This window comes from Pelobates fuscus, chromosome 1, assembly GCF_036172605.1.
Source record: "Pelobates fuscus isolate aPelFus1 chromosome 1, aPelFus1.pri, whole genome shotgun sequence".
Lineage (NCBI taxonomy): Eukaryota > Metazoa > Chordata > Amphibia > Anura > Pelobatidae > Pelobates > Pelobates fuscus.
The window spans coordinates 31,894,855-31,910,412 of NC_086317.1; the positions used below are offsets into that span (position 1 = coordinate 31,894,855).

The 15,558-nt window shown below is 42.4% G+C and overlaps 1 protein-coding gene across 1 annotated transcript in view; it reads right to left on the reverse strand.

Annotated features, from left to right (window-relative positions):
- Nucleotides 1-6,385, reverse strand: part of DYRK1A (dual specificity tyrosine phosphorylation regulated kinase 1A) — a 60,592-nt gene extending 54,207 nt beyond the window's left edge. The window contains exon 1 of the mRNA XM_063447318.1: nucleotides 5,743-6,385. The gene's annotated coding sequence lies outside the window, so the exon portion shown is untranslated. The remainder of the gene's footprint in view (nucleotides 1-5,742) is intronic.
- Nucleotides 6,386-15,558: the final 9,173 nt, after the last annotated feature.

Here is a 15,558-nt window from a genome sequence, read left to right on the forward strand (position 1 = left end):
CTCAAACGAGCTTACAATCTAAAGGAAGTGGGGTATAAAAACACAATAGGAAGGGGTATTGAGAGAGACAGCAAATAGACATGGTGCGAAAGTAGCAGAACTGGAGGTGAGAGTGGAGTGTGGCACTTTAGAAGAGAGCAAGAGGAAGGTTTGAGAGATAGAAGTTACTATTGAAGGCCATAAGCAATCCTGAAAAGATGGGTTTTGAGGGACTTCTTAAATGATTGAAGACTAGGGGAGAGTCTGACAGGGGTAGGCAGGCCGTTCCACTTTAGGCTACAGGTTTCTGGTTAAACTGCAGTAATCTGTCCAAGCGTCTATGTAACTGGTACTACAAGTCCCGTAGTGCAGTATACCCAATATACTACTATGGTAATACTCATGATAACAGATTTTTTTTGCAAATGGAATTACCAAAAGGAGGACTTTTCTCTTATTTTTAAAGTCAACATATCGACAAACTGTGTAGTTGACAAGTTCCCCTTTAAAAGGTATAAAATCCAATCAATAAAGTTTCCATTAAATGCATTAAAAGATACTAGAAGACTGCTTCCTTCTGGCTAAGCATTGGGTAACTGGATGAAGCAGCTTCCCAACCACCAAATGATGTGTAAAGTTTCAGAAACGTCTAAGTAAAGGGAGTCGTGAGATACCACAAAGAAAGCACATGCATCTATCCCTGACCATTTCTTCTGGTCTTTACCAATATGACAAAAAAGCAAAGTTTCAAAGATGGCTTTTTAACCAGGTGTTAACTTACTTTAGACATGGTTATCGTCTACTCTGTAAATTGACCTTTAAGCACACACAGGAAGCTCTTGTAAGGTCCAGCAAGCTATTAACTGTACATAAGATAAGAAATTCTAAATTAAACATAAATCCCAATAAAGGAAGTGTAAACATTAGATGTCTCTTTACAGGAAGTGTTTAGGAAGGCTGTGCAAGTCATATGCAGGGAGGTGTGACTAGGACTGCATAAACAAAGTGATTTTACTCCTAAATTGCAGGAAATTGAGCAGTGAAACTGTAGGGGCATGATCTATACACCAAAACTGCTTCATTCAGCTAAAGCTGATTTGGTAACTATCCCTTTACCTATGCACATAATAATTCAATTGCACACTTGCAACAGTTGCAAATGGTTTCATTCAGATGATTCAATGACACAAATGTTTCCTGGGATTTTCAGCTGATGGTCCATAACATTTTTAGTAAGTACAAACACACACGCACACACAGGTTTTTAATTTTTCTCACTGTAGTTTAAATGTAATGCTGTGCATTACATCCCCATCTAAACTGTTGCAAGTGTGTGCAGTTTATGGGACATCCTGATAAATAAACTTTATATGCCTACTTTAAAGGGAACACTATACGGTGTGGAATACAAATATCTATTCCTGACCCTATAGTGTTAAAAACAATATTTTGTCCCTCGGCCCACCCTTATATATAGTAAAAACTCCCCTTATTTCCAGTGTCACATGGGAATGGCGGTGTTGGCTCCGCCACCGATCCGCCTCATTAACGGACATCATCAGAATTGATTATCTGAGCCAATCACAATGCATTCACATAGTCAATTCTGATGGTCTCAGCCAACGAGATCATCAGAATTGACCATCTCAGCCAATCCAGTGCTTCCCTATGGTAATGCATCTCTATGGGGAAAGATCAGCATCTCAATGGAGAGCATGGAGCCGCTGAACGTCACTGACCCAGGAAGCACCTCTAGTGGTCGACTGAGGAGTGGCCACTAGAGGTGTTCCTAGGCTGTAATGTAAACACTGCCTTTTCTTTGAAAAGGCAGCGTTTACAGCAAAAGGCCTGCAGTGAAAGTCTATAGCCACCTAAACAACTAAATTGGGCTGTAGTTCTGGTGACTATAGTGTCCTTTGAATACCTAGAAATGTTTATTCAAACAGCACAACTCATTTATATAAAATACCCGGTACCTAATTAAAAACACTAGGTACTGTAATTGTGTGTGGCTGGATCATCCAAAGCACAATCCCACACAATTACTTTATTAGGCAAGTGACTCAATCATGTCTGCTTATAAAGAAAACTATTCTGTTGGTTGATTGTACAATCTCATAAAAGCCGTATTTTGAATACTGAAGACCATTAAAACAAAATAAAGTATCACTTTTCATGAAACACTTTGGCCTCTGTATTGACAAAGGCACATATCTCATCAGACACTAGCTGAACAATAACATACGGTGCTTTGAAAATTACAATAGTTTAAAAAAAAATACAAAGATTTTAAAAATGCACTTGTTTCACATAGCTTCGATAAAGCCCAACTCATTACACGTTTTACATAAAATTATTAAGAGAAATGTCCAAGTTGCTACACTTCATGTAAGAGCGATTTCAGGATGGAGCTGAAATCTCATCTTTATGCATTATAAAAATTAATTGAAAACTAAAAAAAAAAAACTAAAAAATAAACACTTCACAGCTGCAGATTTATGATTTCTGCAGAGATATGACAGTGGCTGAAATTTGACAGACATGCTCAAAGAAAGCAAAATGCACTTTCCATATTCCCTTACCATCAGGGTTTAAATGAACACTATAGTCACAGGAATACAAACATGTATTCCTGTCACAATAGTTATAAAATCACATTTTAGCCCAACATCCCTCAATTAGCCAAGTGCAAAGTGAGTTTACTTGTGTTTCTTTCAGTGCCACACAGGTCCATGGCACCTGGCCCAGCTCAAGTTCTGCCCCGTTGGCTGGGATCAAACTTAAAGGACCACTCTAGGCACCCAGACCACTTCAGCTTAATGAAGTGGTCTGGGTGCCAGGTCCTTCTAGGGTTAACCCATTTTTTCATAAACATAGCAGTTTCAGAGAAACTGCTATGTTTGTGAATGGGTTAAGCCTTCCCCTCTAATTGACAGCCGCTAGAGGCGCTTGCGTGATTCTCACTGTGAAAATTACAGTGAGAGCACGCAAGCGTCCATAGGAAAGTATTATGAATGCTTTCCTATGTAACCGGCTGAATGCGCGCGCAGCTCTTGCCGCGCGTGCGCATTCAGCCAACGGGGAGGAGAAGAGGAGGATCGGAGGAGGAGAGCTCCCCGCCAACGCTGGAGAAAGGTAAGTTTTAAACACTTTCCCCTTTCCAGAGCCGGGCGGGAGGGGGTCCCTGAGGGTGGGAGCACCCTCAGGGCACTCTAGTGCCAGGAAAACGAGTATGTTTTCCTGGCACTAGAGTGGTCCTTTAATGATATCAGCCAATCCAATGCTTTTCAACAGAAATGTATTGGAAGGCTATTGCGCAGCAAAACAAATGAATGTGCAGGACTGACCCAGAAAGTACCTCTAGTGGCCGTCTGAGTGACGCCCACTAGAGGTGTTCCTAGGCAGTGTTTACATTAAAAAGCCTGCAGGGACAAGCTATAGATACCAGAACAACTATATTAAGCTGTAGTTGTTCTGATGGTATAGTGCCCCTTTAATGTATATGCACATCATAATTTCCAAGTAGCCTTATTCATGAAAAGCCATGAATAGAAATACTAGCTATGAATAGAACTAATAGTTTAAGTTTAATTTGACAAAATACCTGGCTGTCCGCATAACTGGCTTCAAATCTTATCATTCAGGAGATTTCAATAAGCTCTACAGAGCTATGCTAGGCCATGCTGGGCTGCACTGTCAGCTAATAAGTTTTAGCCAATGAGTGTGGTCCAGTATCAGTTGTGCTTAGCTAAATAGAGATATCCGGCTTGTCCTGCAGGCGAAGACGGGATGCAGCAGCATGAGCACCTGAGTGAGCAAGGTAAGTTGTCAAATTAGACTAAACAGTTTGGCAAATTAAACAGATGGCACCTGGGTAATCCTGGCACCATACTCACTACAGAAGACTGTAGTAGTTATGGTGCTCAGAATGTTAAGTAATTTAACTTAAAGATTTGCGAACTACCTACACTGTGACAATGCTCAAAACAGGCTAACTTCTCAAAAGCTGGCCCTATTAGAAACGTGACTTTATGGCAATTTATTTGTAAATCGGGTCTTTAGCACAGTAGTGGTTTATAAAGGGTATCCGTATTCCAAATATCTCTCAACTCATTGCTATTCTAGTAATGAGAAGAATGATGACTATATAATCTTAAGCAAATTAAAAATATTACCATAGAATGGCTTCTGAGTCTACAAAAGTAAACAAATTTCCAGTTACAGCAAAACTAGCCATATCAGTGAGTGTCCAATCATCAGGGGTAACCCAGGAACTGCCAACTTATGTGCAGCATATGCAGTTGCATAGACTCTTAAGGTATTGTGTCTAAAGTTGAAAATGACTGCAATCATAAGGATTATTTTGCCCCAGTTTGTACAGTGCTGCCAAAAATGAGCACAAAACAATATATACTTATTTCACAAAGTATCTACACAGGGAACTATAGACTAGAGTCTACCATGCCAGTTGCCTAGACAGGAAATCAGTGGTGTCATTACACATCTATATATGACTGATGTAACCACATTAAATAATTCTATATATCGCCAAACATATATATAAATTTTAACAAATTAAAAAGCGGTTTTATTAAATTATTCCGAAAAGTACCATCTGTCCTACCCCCAACCTCCCCTCCCTTCTCTTTGAAGAGGACAGTTGCCTTGGCAGCCACTTTAAACAAATGTAGACAAGGAACCGAAATGTCACCAGAAAAAAAAAAAAAAAAAAAAATCCAGCAGTACCTCACATTTAGTGAGATAGGGGGCTACATTCCATCTGTACCCAAGCCAAAAAAGCAATTTCCCATTACATATAAAATAAGAAAATACAAATAGTCTCATAATATCAATTACTGATGGAGACAGCTTGAACTTGGGTAATGTCATAACAGGGTGGACATTAGCAGCTAGTATATACTGATATAATGCAATATTTTATATTTCTCAACCACCCGTAATTCACATTTACCAATATAATGCCAAGGTTAATCACTTAAGTGTGAACTGACAAGAACGTAAAATGATTTAGTGAATTTCAAATTCCCTACCAAAAAAAATTACATTGGAAAAATAGCTGAATTGGGCAAGGTTTCCTATTAGGCTACATTGGCCTACAATTTGAAATTCCCTTTGAATCCCTGACACTACACAGTTTAGTAACCCTGTCGAGGTATTAAATGCTAACACTTATATCCCTAACATCTGCAATGAAGCAGGTACCCCAGCCAGAGGCCCTGGTGTGTTGGTATGCTAAAAAATAGGCACAGTGCTAGGGAATTTGCTGCCTTGGAAGTTCCATATCTGCCTCTCATTCCACTCTCCCTAAACACATCTTATTAGGGAAAAGATGCCGCATTATAACTCAGGTAGAAGCAATGTGTCATAACTGCTAGCTACAGCAAACAGAATACAACAACACATACCAGCAGATGTGTATAGCTTGCTCACACCAAACATTAACCCCTTAGCAGTGCAGACGAATGGCTAAACATTGCTCTCCAATGCACTAAACTGCTTCTTCACCTAACAGATTACACCAGTCATTGGAAATTAAAGAATTTCAATGTATTTATTTTTTTTTTTTAACCTATTTTCTAAACCCATTCCCACATAGGAAATGCAAAATTAACAGTGTCATTCATGAATCTGCCGGACAAAGCATATGGTATATAAAGATTGAAAAGAAAAAAAAAAAAAAAACCTTAATAAAAATATATCTAAAAAAAAATAATCATCACTGGTCACGAAACATGTTCTTACCCGTCTCCTCCGGGCCTCTCCTCTCCTCAGCCACCGTTAGACACCCATTCAAAGCCAGGCTGTCACCTCCAGGAAAGGAGGGGGAATCACCAGGAAAAGAGAGGTCTCCCCCTCTCTATGTATAAATAGAGATCTATATATTTATCTGTAAAGAGCCAGCCAATGATCACAAGGTATAGATCTTCATATTGATGGGAGCCAGGTAAAGATATATCTACAGGCTGATGATAAACATCCAGGAATCACCAAATACTAAATTCTATATAGACTGATGAGAGCCAGGTAGGTTTTACCAGGTAGACACGGATAGGAGCCAGGGAAGGATGACCAAGTGGAGGGATACTGATCAGTGGGAATCAGGTGTGGATCACCAGGTAGAGAGGTGTTTTGATCAGAGGCAGCCAGGTACAGAGATCTACTGGCTGATGGGTGCCAGTTAGGGATCACCAGGTACAAAGATCTTCAGATCAGCATGAACCAAATAGAGCAAATTGTTGGGAACCAGGTAGAGATCTATAGATTGATGGGGTCTCCAGGTAGAGATCTATAGATTGATGGGGTCTCCAGGTAGAGATCTATAGATTGATGGGGTCTCCAGGTAGAGATCTATAGATTGATGGGGTCTCCAGGTAGAGATCTATATATTGATGGGGTCTCCAGGTAGAGATCTATAGATTGATGGGGTCTCCAGGTAGAGATCTATAGATTGATGGGGTCTCCAGGTAGAGATCTATAGACTGATGGGGTCTCCAGGTAGAGATCTATAGACTGATGGGGTCTCCAGGTAGAGATCTATAGACTGATGGGGTCTCCAGGTAGAGATCTATAGATTGATGGGGTCTCCAGGTAGAGATCTATAGATTGATGGGGTCTCCAGGTAGAGATCTATAGATTGATGGGGTCTCCAGGTAGAGATCTATAGATTGATGGGGTCTCCAGGTAGAGATCTATAGATTGATGGGAGCCAGCCAGGGGTCTCGCTCTCTCTCTGTGTCTGTGAGCAGGCCTGCGATCAGGCAGTGTCTCTCTCTCTCTCTCTCTCTCTCTCCCTCCTCCTCTCCCTGCAGCCGGTCTGTTCCCTGCCTAGAGACAGCCAATCCCGGGGAGCCAGTCAGAGATGAGGGGGTTCAGCCGTGCTCCCCCGCCGCGGGGCACTGCGGGCTCATCCCCTGGATACAGAGCGCTGACACGGAGCTGAGGGAGGCGGCGGTTAGTCGGTGCCCGGCCGTGCAGGATGGAGCGAGCTGGGAGGAGGAGGAGAAGGAGGTGGAGGAGGGAGGGGGTCACAAAATGGCGCGCGTTTCCAAAGCTGCGCAGCCAGCAACGGGCAGCTAGGCGGGGGGAGGGGAACCCACCGGAGCCACGGACCGAACCACCAGCGCGAGGACACGGGGGGTAGCGGGACAAACCATCCAACTGCCACGGCGGCAGCACTGGCCGGCTCACTGCATTTTTTTTTAATTACTAATTTTTATTTAAACGAATTCTAATGATGAGGGATTGGTACTTGGCGACAGGGTGCTTCAAGGGTTGATATCTGTTATTTTACGGAAAATGACTTGAATGAAAAATATATATAAATATAATTAATGCGCGTATACATTTATTAAAAAAAAAAAAAACGAATGACAAAATGGCGGCGGAAAGAGCATGTTGCTATGACGACTGTCAATCAGCGCGGAGATAGGGGGGCGCGCTCATTTCCTCCCTCCTCCTCCTCCCTCGCGCCGGATATGCGCTGACGTCTACAAATTTAAGTGGTGTTGCTACGGTCTAGGGTGTGACGTGGGTAGGTCACGTGACAAGGGAGGTCGGTTTAAAAACGGACGAAAGGGGAAAAAAAAAAGTTTCGGGTGGGAGACGAGAAGCATAAAACTTATACTGGATTAGTCAATAAGCTATAGAAATTCTAAAGCTAAACCAGCTATTTTAACCTAGATTTTAATATATGGATTTATTTTGCAAAGTGAGGTACCCTGCTGGTTATATGGAGGATTATTTACCAAAAGGGTTATTCACTTAAACTCCAAATAACCCCGTACTGAAAGGGACACAACTATCCGGCTGCGTATGGGGCCACTCGGACTGCATGTCTGGACGTTGTTTTTCAAATCCGAGCCAATGTAACAAATTCTGAGCGTTTTCCATGCTAACCGTGTTAGCGGGTGCTAGCCAGCCGCCACATTCTAAGGGAAACTACGCCGTTTGGAATACAAATATGTGTTCCTAGTGCTATAGTGCCCTAGTCACCATTTAGGTAGTTGGATCCCTGCTGCCACTGTTAAATAGGCATGTTTACTTACCTTTTCTTTCCAGTGACCTCGGGAAAGCAACATTTAATTTGCTCAGATCAGCGCATCTCATAGGAAAGCATTGGGAGGCAAGTGCGCATACATGGCAAAACACCAAACTGTGCAAGTCAGATGGGCTCTCTGAGACGGACCATGTGGTAGAAACAGTGGAGCTTTCAACACTATTATTGCCAGGAGCTCTGTAATTAAGCATTGCTGTTTCAGCAGAAATGCAATGATTTTACCTGTAGGGGAAAACAGGAAGAACATGGCACCCAGACAACTTCATTACAATGAAGTAGTTTGGGTGACTAGAGTGTTTCTTTAAAGCGAACCATGGCTATATTGCCTAGCGCATCTTGGCACTATATCCTGGTTTAATGTCAAACCATTCATGATTACCTTTTATTCCAGAAGTTTGGTCCTTAAGGGGTTAAGCAGTCCCAGGTCCCTTTTAGTCCAGCGCTCTCACCCAATCATTACCATCCAGATTCGTCTACTCTAAAACTGATAATGAAGATGTTAAAAACGATGGATGGCTGCTATTCAGTCACATCACACCAAAAAATTCAGAAAGATCGAACTGAGGCTGAGTGAATTTCTCAGCTTCCTCTATATCCATGGTGCCTAAAAGGTAGATCACCAGATGTTTTAAAACTACAGCTTCCATGATGCTTTGCAATTCTAAAGGCATGCAAAGCACCGTGGGAGTTGGTTTATACCGTCTATAAAAAGCTACGTAGTTCACTTTTCTGGATTTTCAAAATTGACATTCTTAAACATGAAAAAGCTTTAAAAAAATTATTAAATTATATATATTTTCATGGGGAGTACCCTAAAACTGTATACAATTAGAGATTCTTTTAGTAAGATTTAAATAGCCATAAAGTAAAAGGAACACTGGAGGCACTTTAACAACATCTTATTGAAGTTGTTCTAGTGCCTGCAGCCCTAAACCCCCATTTTCAAACCTAATATTAAACTAATTAGGCGGCTTTGATTCAAACCACGCATCCAAGCCCTCTGGGTATGAGAGCCGGTAATCTTACTTCCCAACTCTCATACCGTAACGTGCCGCGATGTCATGCGCACCTGCGCAGTTCCATCACGGTCGGCCATATTGAATTATTTTTATTTAATGATTTTCAATGCAGGAATCGTGGGTTTGTCGCAGCGAGTGCCGCGCCTTTGTTCCTCAATGAGGAGGAGGTTGCGGCAACGCCAAGGGAGACTCTGCCCTGGAGAAAAGGTGAGTAATTTGTTTTAGTATTTAATTATTTTTTTCATTTTTATTGTTGTAAGGGGGGAGGGGGGAGCATAATTAGGGGCACCATTACTGTAAAGTCATGAATACAGATGTTTTCCTAACATTCGTGTTCCTTTAACACCTTTAGGACACATGACATGTGTGACATGTCATGATTCCCTTTTATTCCAGAAGTTTGGTCCTTAAGGGGTTAAGAAACCTCAGAAAAGCATAATCCATACCTGTCGTGGTACACACTAATTTAATTTGAGGTGGCACATTCTTGTTTTAATTCTTTCAGTTTTTTCCTTTCCTTTTTTTCCTCTCCCTTGTGTCTTAATAATTATACTGCCCCCTTTTATTCCTTTTATTTCTACTTGCCTTTTCTTCCTTGCTCTGGATCTCAGTATCCAGCGGCAGCCATTTTGTTCTCCTCTGTCCATGATGTCTGCTGTCTCTGCCTGTCTGTGGGATTCTTTTTTTGACTGATGCATTGTGGGTAAATTAACTGAAATGGAACTTTGCTTAAGCCCCGCCCATTGCCCAAAGATCCCCAGAAATCATTCCGCCCACAAGGAAAATTAGTCCCTACCTTTTAATGTATATTACTAAAACACTAACGCAAATTAATTAAATAAATTAAAAACAAGTTGAAATAGAGCAAAAAAAAAAAGGATTCACTTAAAAACAAAACCTGCAAAGTGACAATACTGTACTACTTTAGTAAACATAAAATTTCATCTATACATTATGCCTGCAGAATTAAAAAATAGGCGCCTCCATACTTGCTAAATAATTCAAGAGATTGAATGGGCCTTTATGCTAAAGAATTGACTGACATGGAGAGCAGTGGAACCATCCTACAGGTTGTCCTCTTGCTCTCCAGCGCTGTGGTTGCTATGGTTATTCCATCGCCAGCCAGTCTTGACAGGTTTTCATAAAGGGACACTGTAGGCCAGGGGTCTGCAAACTCCGCCACCCCCATATGCTGCTGAATTACAACTCCCATGATTCTCTGGCTATCTATGTAATTTAAAGAATCATGGGAGTTGTAGTTCAGCAACATATGGGGGGCCCGAGTTGAGGACTCCTGCTGTAGGCAGTGTAGCATTTCACCTCACTAAATTGGTTATAGTGCCTCGGCGCTAGCCCTCCATTCAGTGTTAAACCATTTTCAAGAAGTTTGACACTAAATAAGGGTTTCTGGCTTCACATAGCACCAGCCCCACTGGAATGGCTAAGGCAGAGAATAGACCCCTTTCTAGCCATACCAAATCATACCAGCAATTGGCACTGTGACAGACTTCTAACTGCCCTGATTTTGGCATTACTGTCCTGATTTTGGGTCCTGCCCCGTCTGTTTCAAACTAGTCCCCTGGTGGCCCGCTTAAGGGGGGAACTGTCCCCATTGAGCATAGAGCAAGCCCATCATTAGATGCACTCTTGCTATGTTCAGAGTAATAGGAAAATGCAGAGAGTACTGCCTTGCATATGAAAGACATTGTTTTACAGCTAACTGGTACTGCTATGGGGACTAGGTTTGCACCCAGCTCTGCCAACGGTTTCATGTCCTATTGGGAACAGTGCTATCTGGGGTTCAAAACTGATCCTATACCGGAGATATATAGATGACTGTTTGTTTTATCTGGAAAGGGTCTGAGAGGATTTAAAAGTTTTGGTTTGTTTTTTAAATTATATTAATGACCATAAAGTAGGTATAATTTTTACATCGAAATATAGTGGGGGTTTTTTTTATTTGGAATTTTATATAAAGAGTCAAATCTTGCACGGTTTTAAAATCAGTGGATATTAATAGTTTTAATAATCCTCACTTTGGCTAATTTCTGAATAAAATTTTATCTGTCTTCTTGTATTAGCCACTCTAAGGATCAATATCATGTTCTATACTGTTTTCTGAAATCTTGACTGTTCCGTGTGGTGGGCTATAGTATTCCTGACAGGGGTAGTTAAAATGTGGCAGTTGCAGAATTTGTAAAATAGTAGGACCTCTTTTTGGGAAAAACAAATATTCTTTAAAGCTTTAGTTTTGGGAAAGGAGTATAAAAATAAAAAAATACCATGTCTAAATACAAGATCAAAGCCTAAAAGAAGGATAGGTTACGGAGACATGACTATTACAGGAGTAGCAATAATGAGTAAGCTTGTAAAATAGGATTAACAGCAATGTTATTCCGCTGGATCCGGGTGCTCGCAGGTAGGGAAAACAGGGGCTTGAATTTTCTTTGCTTGGGTAACCGCAGATCCTGTAGGATAGGTCACCATTTAGGTAGAGCAAGAAAGTCAACCAACTCCTCGACTTGGTAGCTTATTAGTAGACAAGGGAAGTCCACCCGTGAATTGCAGTAAAATAGCAGCAGTCAGAGTCATCCCTCCAGCCCTGTCCGGGAGTTGGCACCCCCTTTCTGCAGACTCGGAGACTCAAACAGTTTTTATCCTAGTCTGAGGACTGCATAGGGCCCTGGTGCGTTTTAAGAGATGTTGTCAAGCACATCTGGCGGGCTTACAGGGACATGGCTGGTATGCTGTGGCTAAGCTCCGAGCAGCCAGCTGTCTAGTCTAGTCTACAGAGTAGGAGATAAAAGTATAGTTACATCTGATTGAAAATACAACCATTTTTTCCCTTCGTATAGTGGCAGTACTTACAAGTGGGATGTTCCTTAGGGTTCTGGACAAGAAGCTCCCCCTTCTTTAGAATTTAAATGCTGTGCTCCGTCTGCTGCCTCCATATAAGCTGTAACCCAGAGACACACACCAGTTCTTCTTGTCCCGGCAACGGGACGGACAGGTTCCCCCACAGTGCAGGTGGAGATTTGGTGCGTTCAGCACAGGTTGCTGACTGGGAGGTGAGTGCCCGATAGTTTCCTGGGCGGGAACTGAGCAGCAATAGTACTTCAGGGTTCGCGTTACGGAACGCTACCGGGTACTGGCTTTTGTGGGGTTTTTTTTCTGATCATTGCTCGTTACGCATACGCACAGCGGTGGAACGCACGCCCGGGAGGTTTTGCGTTCCACCGAACACAGAATCGCGCTACTGAGCATGCGCGAAACGGTGTTTGGCGCCAAATTCAAAATTTTGACCTATATGGCTCTGCAGGACTTTCCTGACCCCAAGGGTGGGTGTACAGTCCTGGTTCTCCGTGTCACCAGCCTCCTACACGGATCTTAGGTGATTTGAGGTGATTTATCTATTTAAACTCTCCTTTTTTCACCTTTCTTTATGCATGCTCCTGGAATTAATTTATTCTGGTGTTTTTTTCCCACAGTCCTGTGTCTCCAGATAAGACAGATAAGACAAGATGTCAACTTCTGTTCCGAAAAAAGCCACAAGCAAATCTAAGCACTTATGTTGTCTGGAAGTGCAGTACCTCTACCTGACGGATGTCGCAAAAAAACATGCAATCAGTGCGCAACGAACTGCTTGAAAAAGCCAAGCAGACTGATATGGCATCCTTCCTGGGCTGGTTTCAGGAACATTTGTCCCAGACATTTTGAATCTTTTAAAGATGCTGTGAAAAAGAACCGGCTATTCGGGAGAAACTGCCCACAAAGCGTAGGAGGAATAGATCTCCTTCTGTGTCTGACGTCTCTTCAGGTGAATGCTCTTTTTCTTCACTTTCAGAATATTTCCAGCCTGGCTTCAAGTGTGGAGGAGGGGTTTCCACCAGAAGAGCTGAAGAAAGTTATTAAAGAAGTGACGACGGCAGTACAAGAAACTGAACCTACCAAGGGTAAGGTTAAAGGTTTCCCAATGTCTCCTAAAATATTGGATCTCCTTCATAGAGAATGGAAGAATCCTGAAAGACGTGCGTTTATTTCAAAGCATTTTAAACTGCTGTTCAAGCTACAGTGGATGTTCAGATTGCCCAGCTATCAAAGAAAACCACTATACCCATTGGCGAAGTCTCAGGGCTTAAAGACCCAATGGACAAACGGGCCGAAACTTCGTGTAGAAGAATATTCCAGGCCGCAGGATATCAGTGCAGAGATAAAATTGCAGGTTCAGCGGTTCTCAGAGCTCAGAGCGTTTGGCTACAAGCCCTGGAAGATTCCCTTATGGGAAAATCAGATACAGATCCTTCCCATCTCTTGTTCCTACTGCAACTCTCCAATGAATTTCTTTCGGATGCCTCTCATGAGTTTCTGCGTTTATCAGCGAGAATTATGGGTTTGTCGTCCGTAGCCAGAAGAGCTCTTTGGCTACGAACATGGACAGCTGATTCTGCGTCTAAGGCATCCTTATGTGACTTACCCTTTGAGAGGAACAATCTTTTTGGCACTCCTTTGGAAGACATTATTGGACAGATGTCAAATACAAAGAAAGCCCTACCTCTGGAATAAAGAACCAGGGATATAAAAGATTTCAGTACAAGGGTCAGAGGTTTTTTCGTTACCAAGGGCGGTTTCGCAGGTTTCAAAAACATGGTGGAAACAGCCAGTGGTCTAGACAGGAATCCAACAGGCAAGACAAAAAGTGGAAGTTTTGACGCCATAAAAGTGGGAGGTCGCCTTCGGTTCTTCGCCCACGTATGGGAAAAGAGTACTTCAAATGGGTGGATTACAAGAACCATTTCAGAAGGTTACAGAATAAAATTTTCATCAAAACCACGTCCATCCTTCCTACTGTCAAGCTATCCTTTAAGAGTAAAAACAGAGGCTCTCCTAACAGAAGCTCTTCTTCTTTTAAGAAAAGATATGGTAGAGAAGGTACCCAAACGTTGGGAATTTCAGAGAGTTTACTCACGCCTTTTTCTGGTTCAAAAACCAGATGGATCCTTTCGGCCGATCCTAGACCTGAAAGAAGTAAACACCTGCATACCGTACCAGAAGTTCCGTATGGAAAGTATTCTGTCTGTGACACACATTTTACGAAAGGGAGATTACATGGCAAAGTTAGATTTAAAAGATGCTTATCTCCATGTACCAGTTTTAGAATCTTCCCGGAAGTTTCTCAGGTTTGCGGTTCTAACAAGAAAGCGAAGGATTCTCCATTTACAATTCAAGACTCTTCCCTTTGGCCTATCCTCAGCTCCTCGAAAATCCTGTCACCCATAGCAGCAGTTTTACGTCTGAAAGGTATCTCGATTGTTCCATACCTGGACGATTGGTTCCTGAAAGCCCAATCAAGACAACTGCTAAATCTTCATCTCAAGATTGCAATGAAGGTTTTTTTAAAGATCACGGTTGGATCCTGAACCTGGAAAAATCCAAGCTGACTGCGTCACGAAGTCTAGAATTCTTGGGTCTTCGAGTAAATTCACAGTCCCTCTCTTTTTTTTCTACCAATAGTGAAACAAATGAGGATTTTAAAAGCCGTATCAAAGCTACAAAAAACCTATGCTCTATCAGGGATGCTATGAGGTTACTGGGCCTCCTCACTTCTGCAATCCCGGCGGTAGCCTGAGCAAAGGCAGAATCAAAACCATTGCAAAGGGACATCCTTTCCCAATGGACACGAAAACAGGAAGATCTAGACTCGCCCTTCCACCTATCCGAAGGGGTGAAAAGACAACTGAACTGGTGGAAACACAGAAGCAACATCTCAAAGGGCCTATCGTTTGAATAGAAACAGTGGATTACGATAACCACAGATACCTTCCAGACGGGTTGGGGCGCCCATCTAGGTTCTCAGTTCCATCAAGGTCGTTGGAACAGTGTGGAGACAGGCGCTTCCTCAAAATTTCAGGAAATTAAAAGCGGTTTGGAAGGCACTGGTTTCCTTCAGTTCAGCCATCACCAATCAGTCAGTGAGGATTCAGTCGGACAACGCCACTACAGTGGCTTATTTGAATCACCAGGGAGGCACGAAGGTGAAAGCTCTACAAGATCTCTGCTACCGCATAATGTCTTGGGCTCAAGCGAATCTTCTCGCTATATCAGCTACCCATATCAGAGGGTCTCTTAACATTATTGCAGACGACCTCAGCAGAAGCCATTGGTCTCAGGCAGACTGGGCACTGTCAAGCCAAGTTTTCTGGGAGCTGGTTTCACGCTTCGGCAGGCCAGAGATTGCCCTGTTGGCCACAAGGTGAAACAGAAAAGTACAAAGTTTTGCTTCTCTCCATTCAGGAGATTACCCAGATGTCCTAGACGGTCTTTCGATCCCTTGGAGCTTCGACATGGCTTATGCTTTCCCTCCTGTCGCTATTATACCACGGATTGTTCGGAAGTAAGATGGAGAAGGCAAGAGTTTTGGCAGTCCTGCCCTTCTGGCCGAACAGAAGTTGGTTTTCAGAAGTGGAAAACATGACAATCTCACGT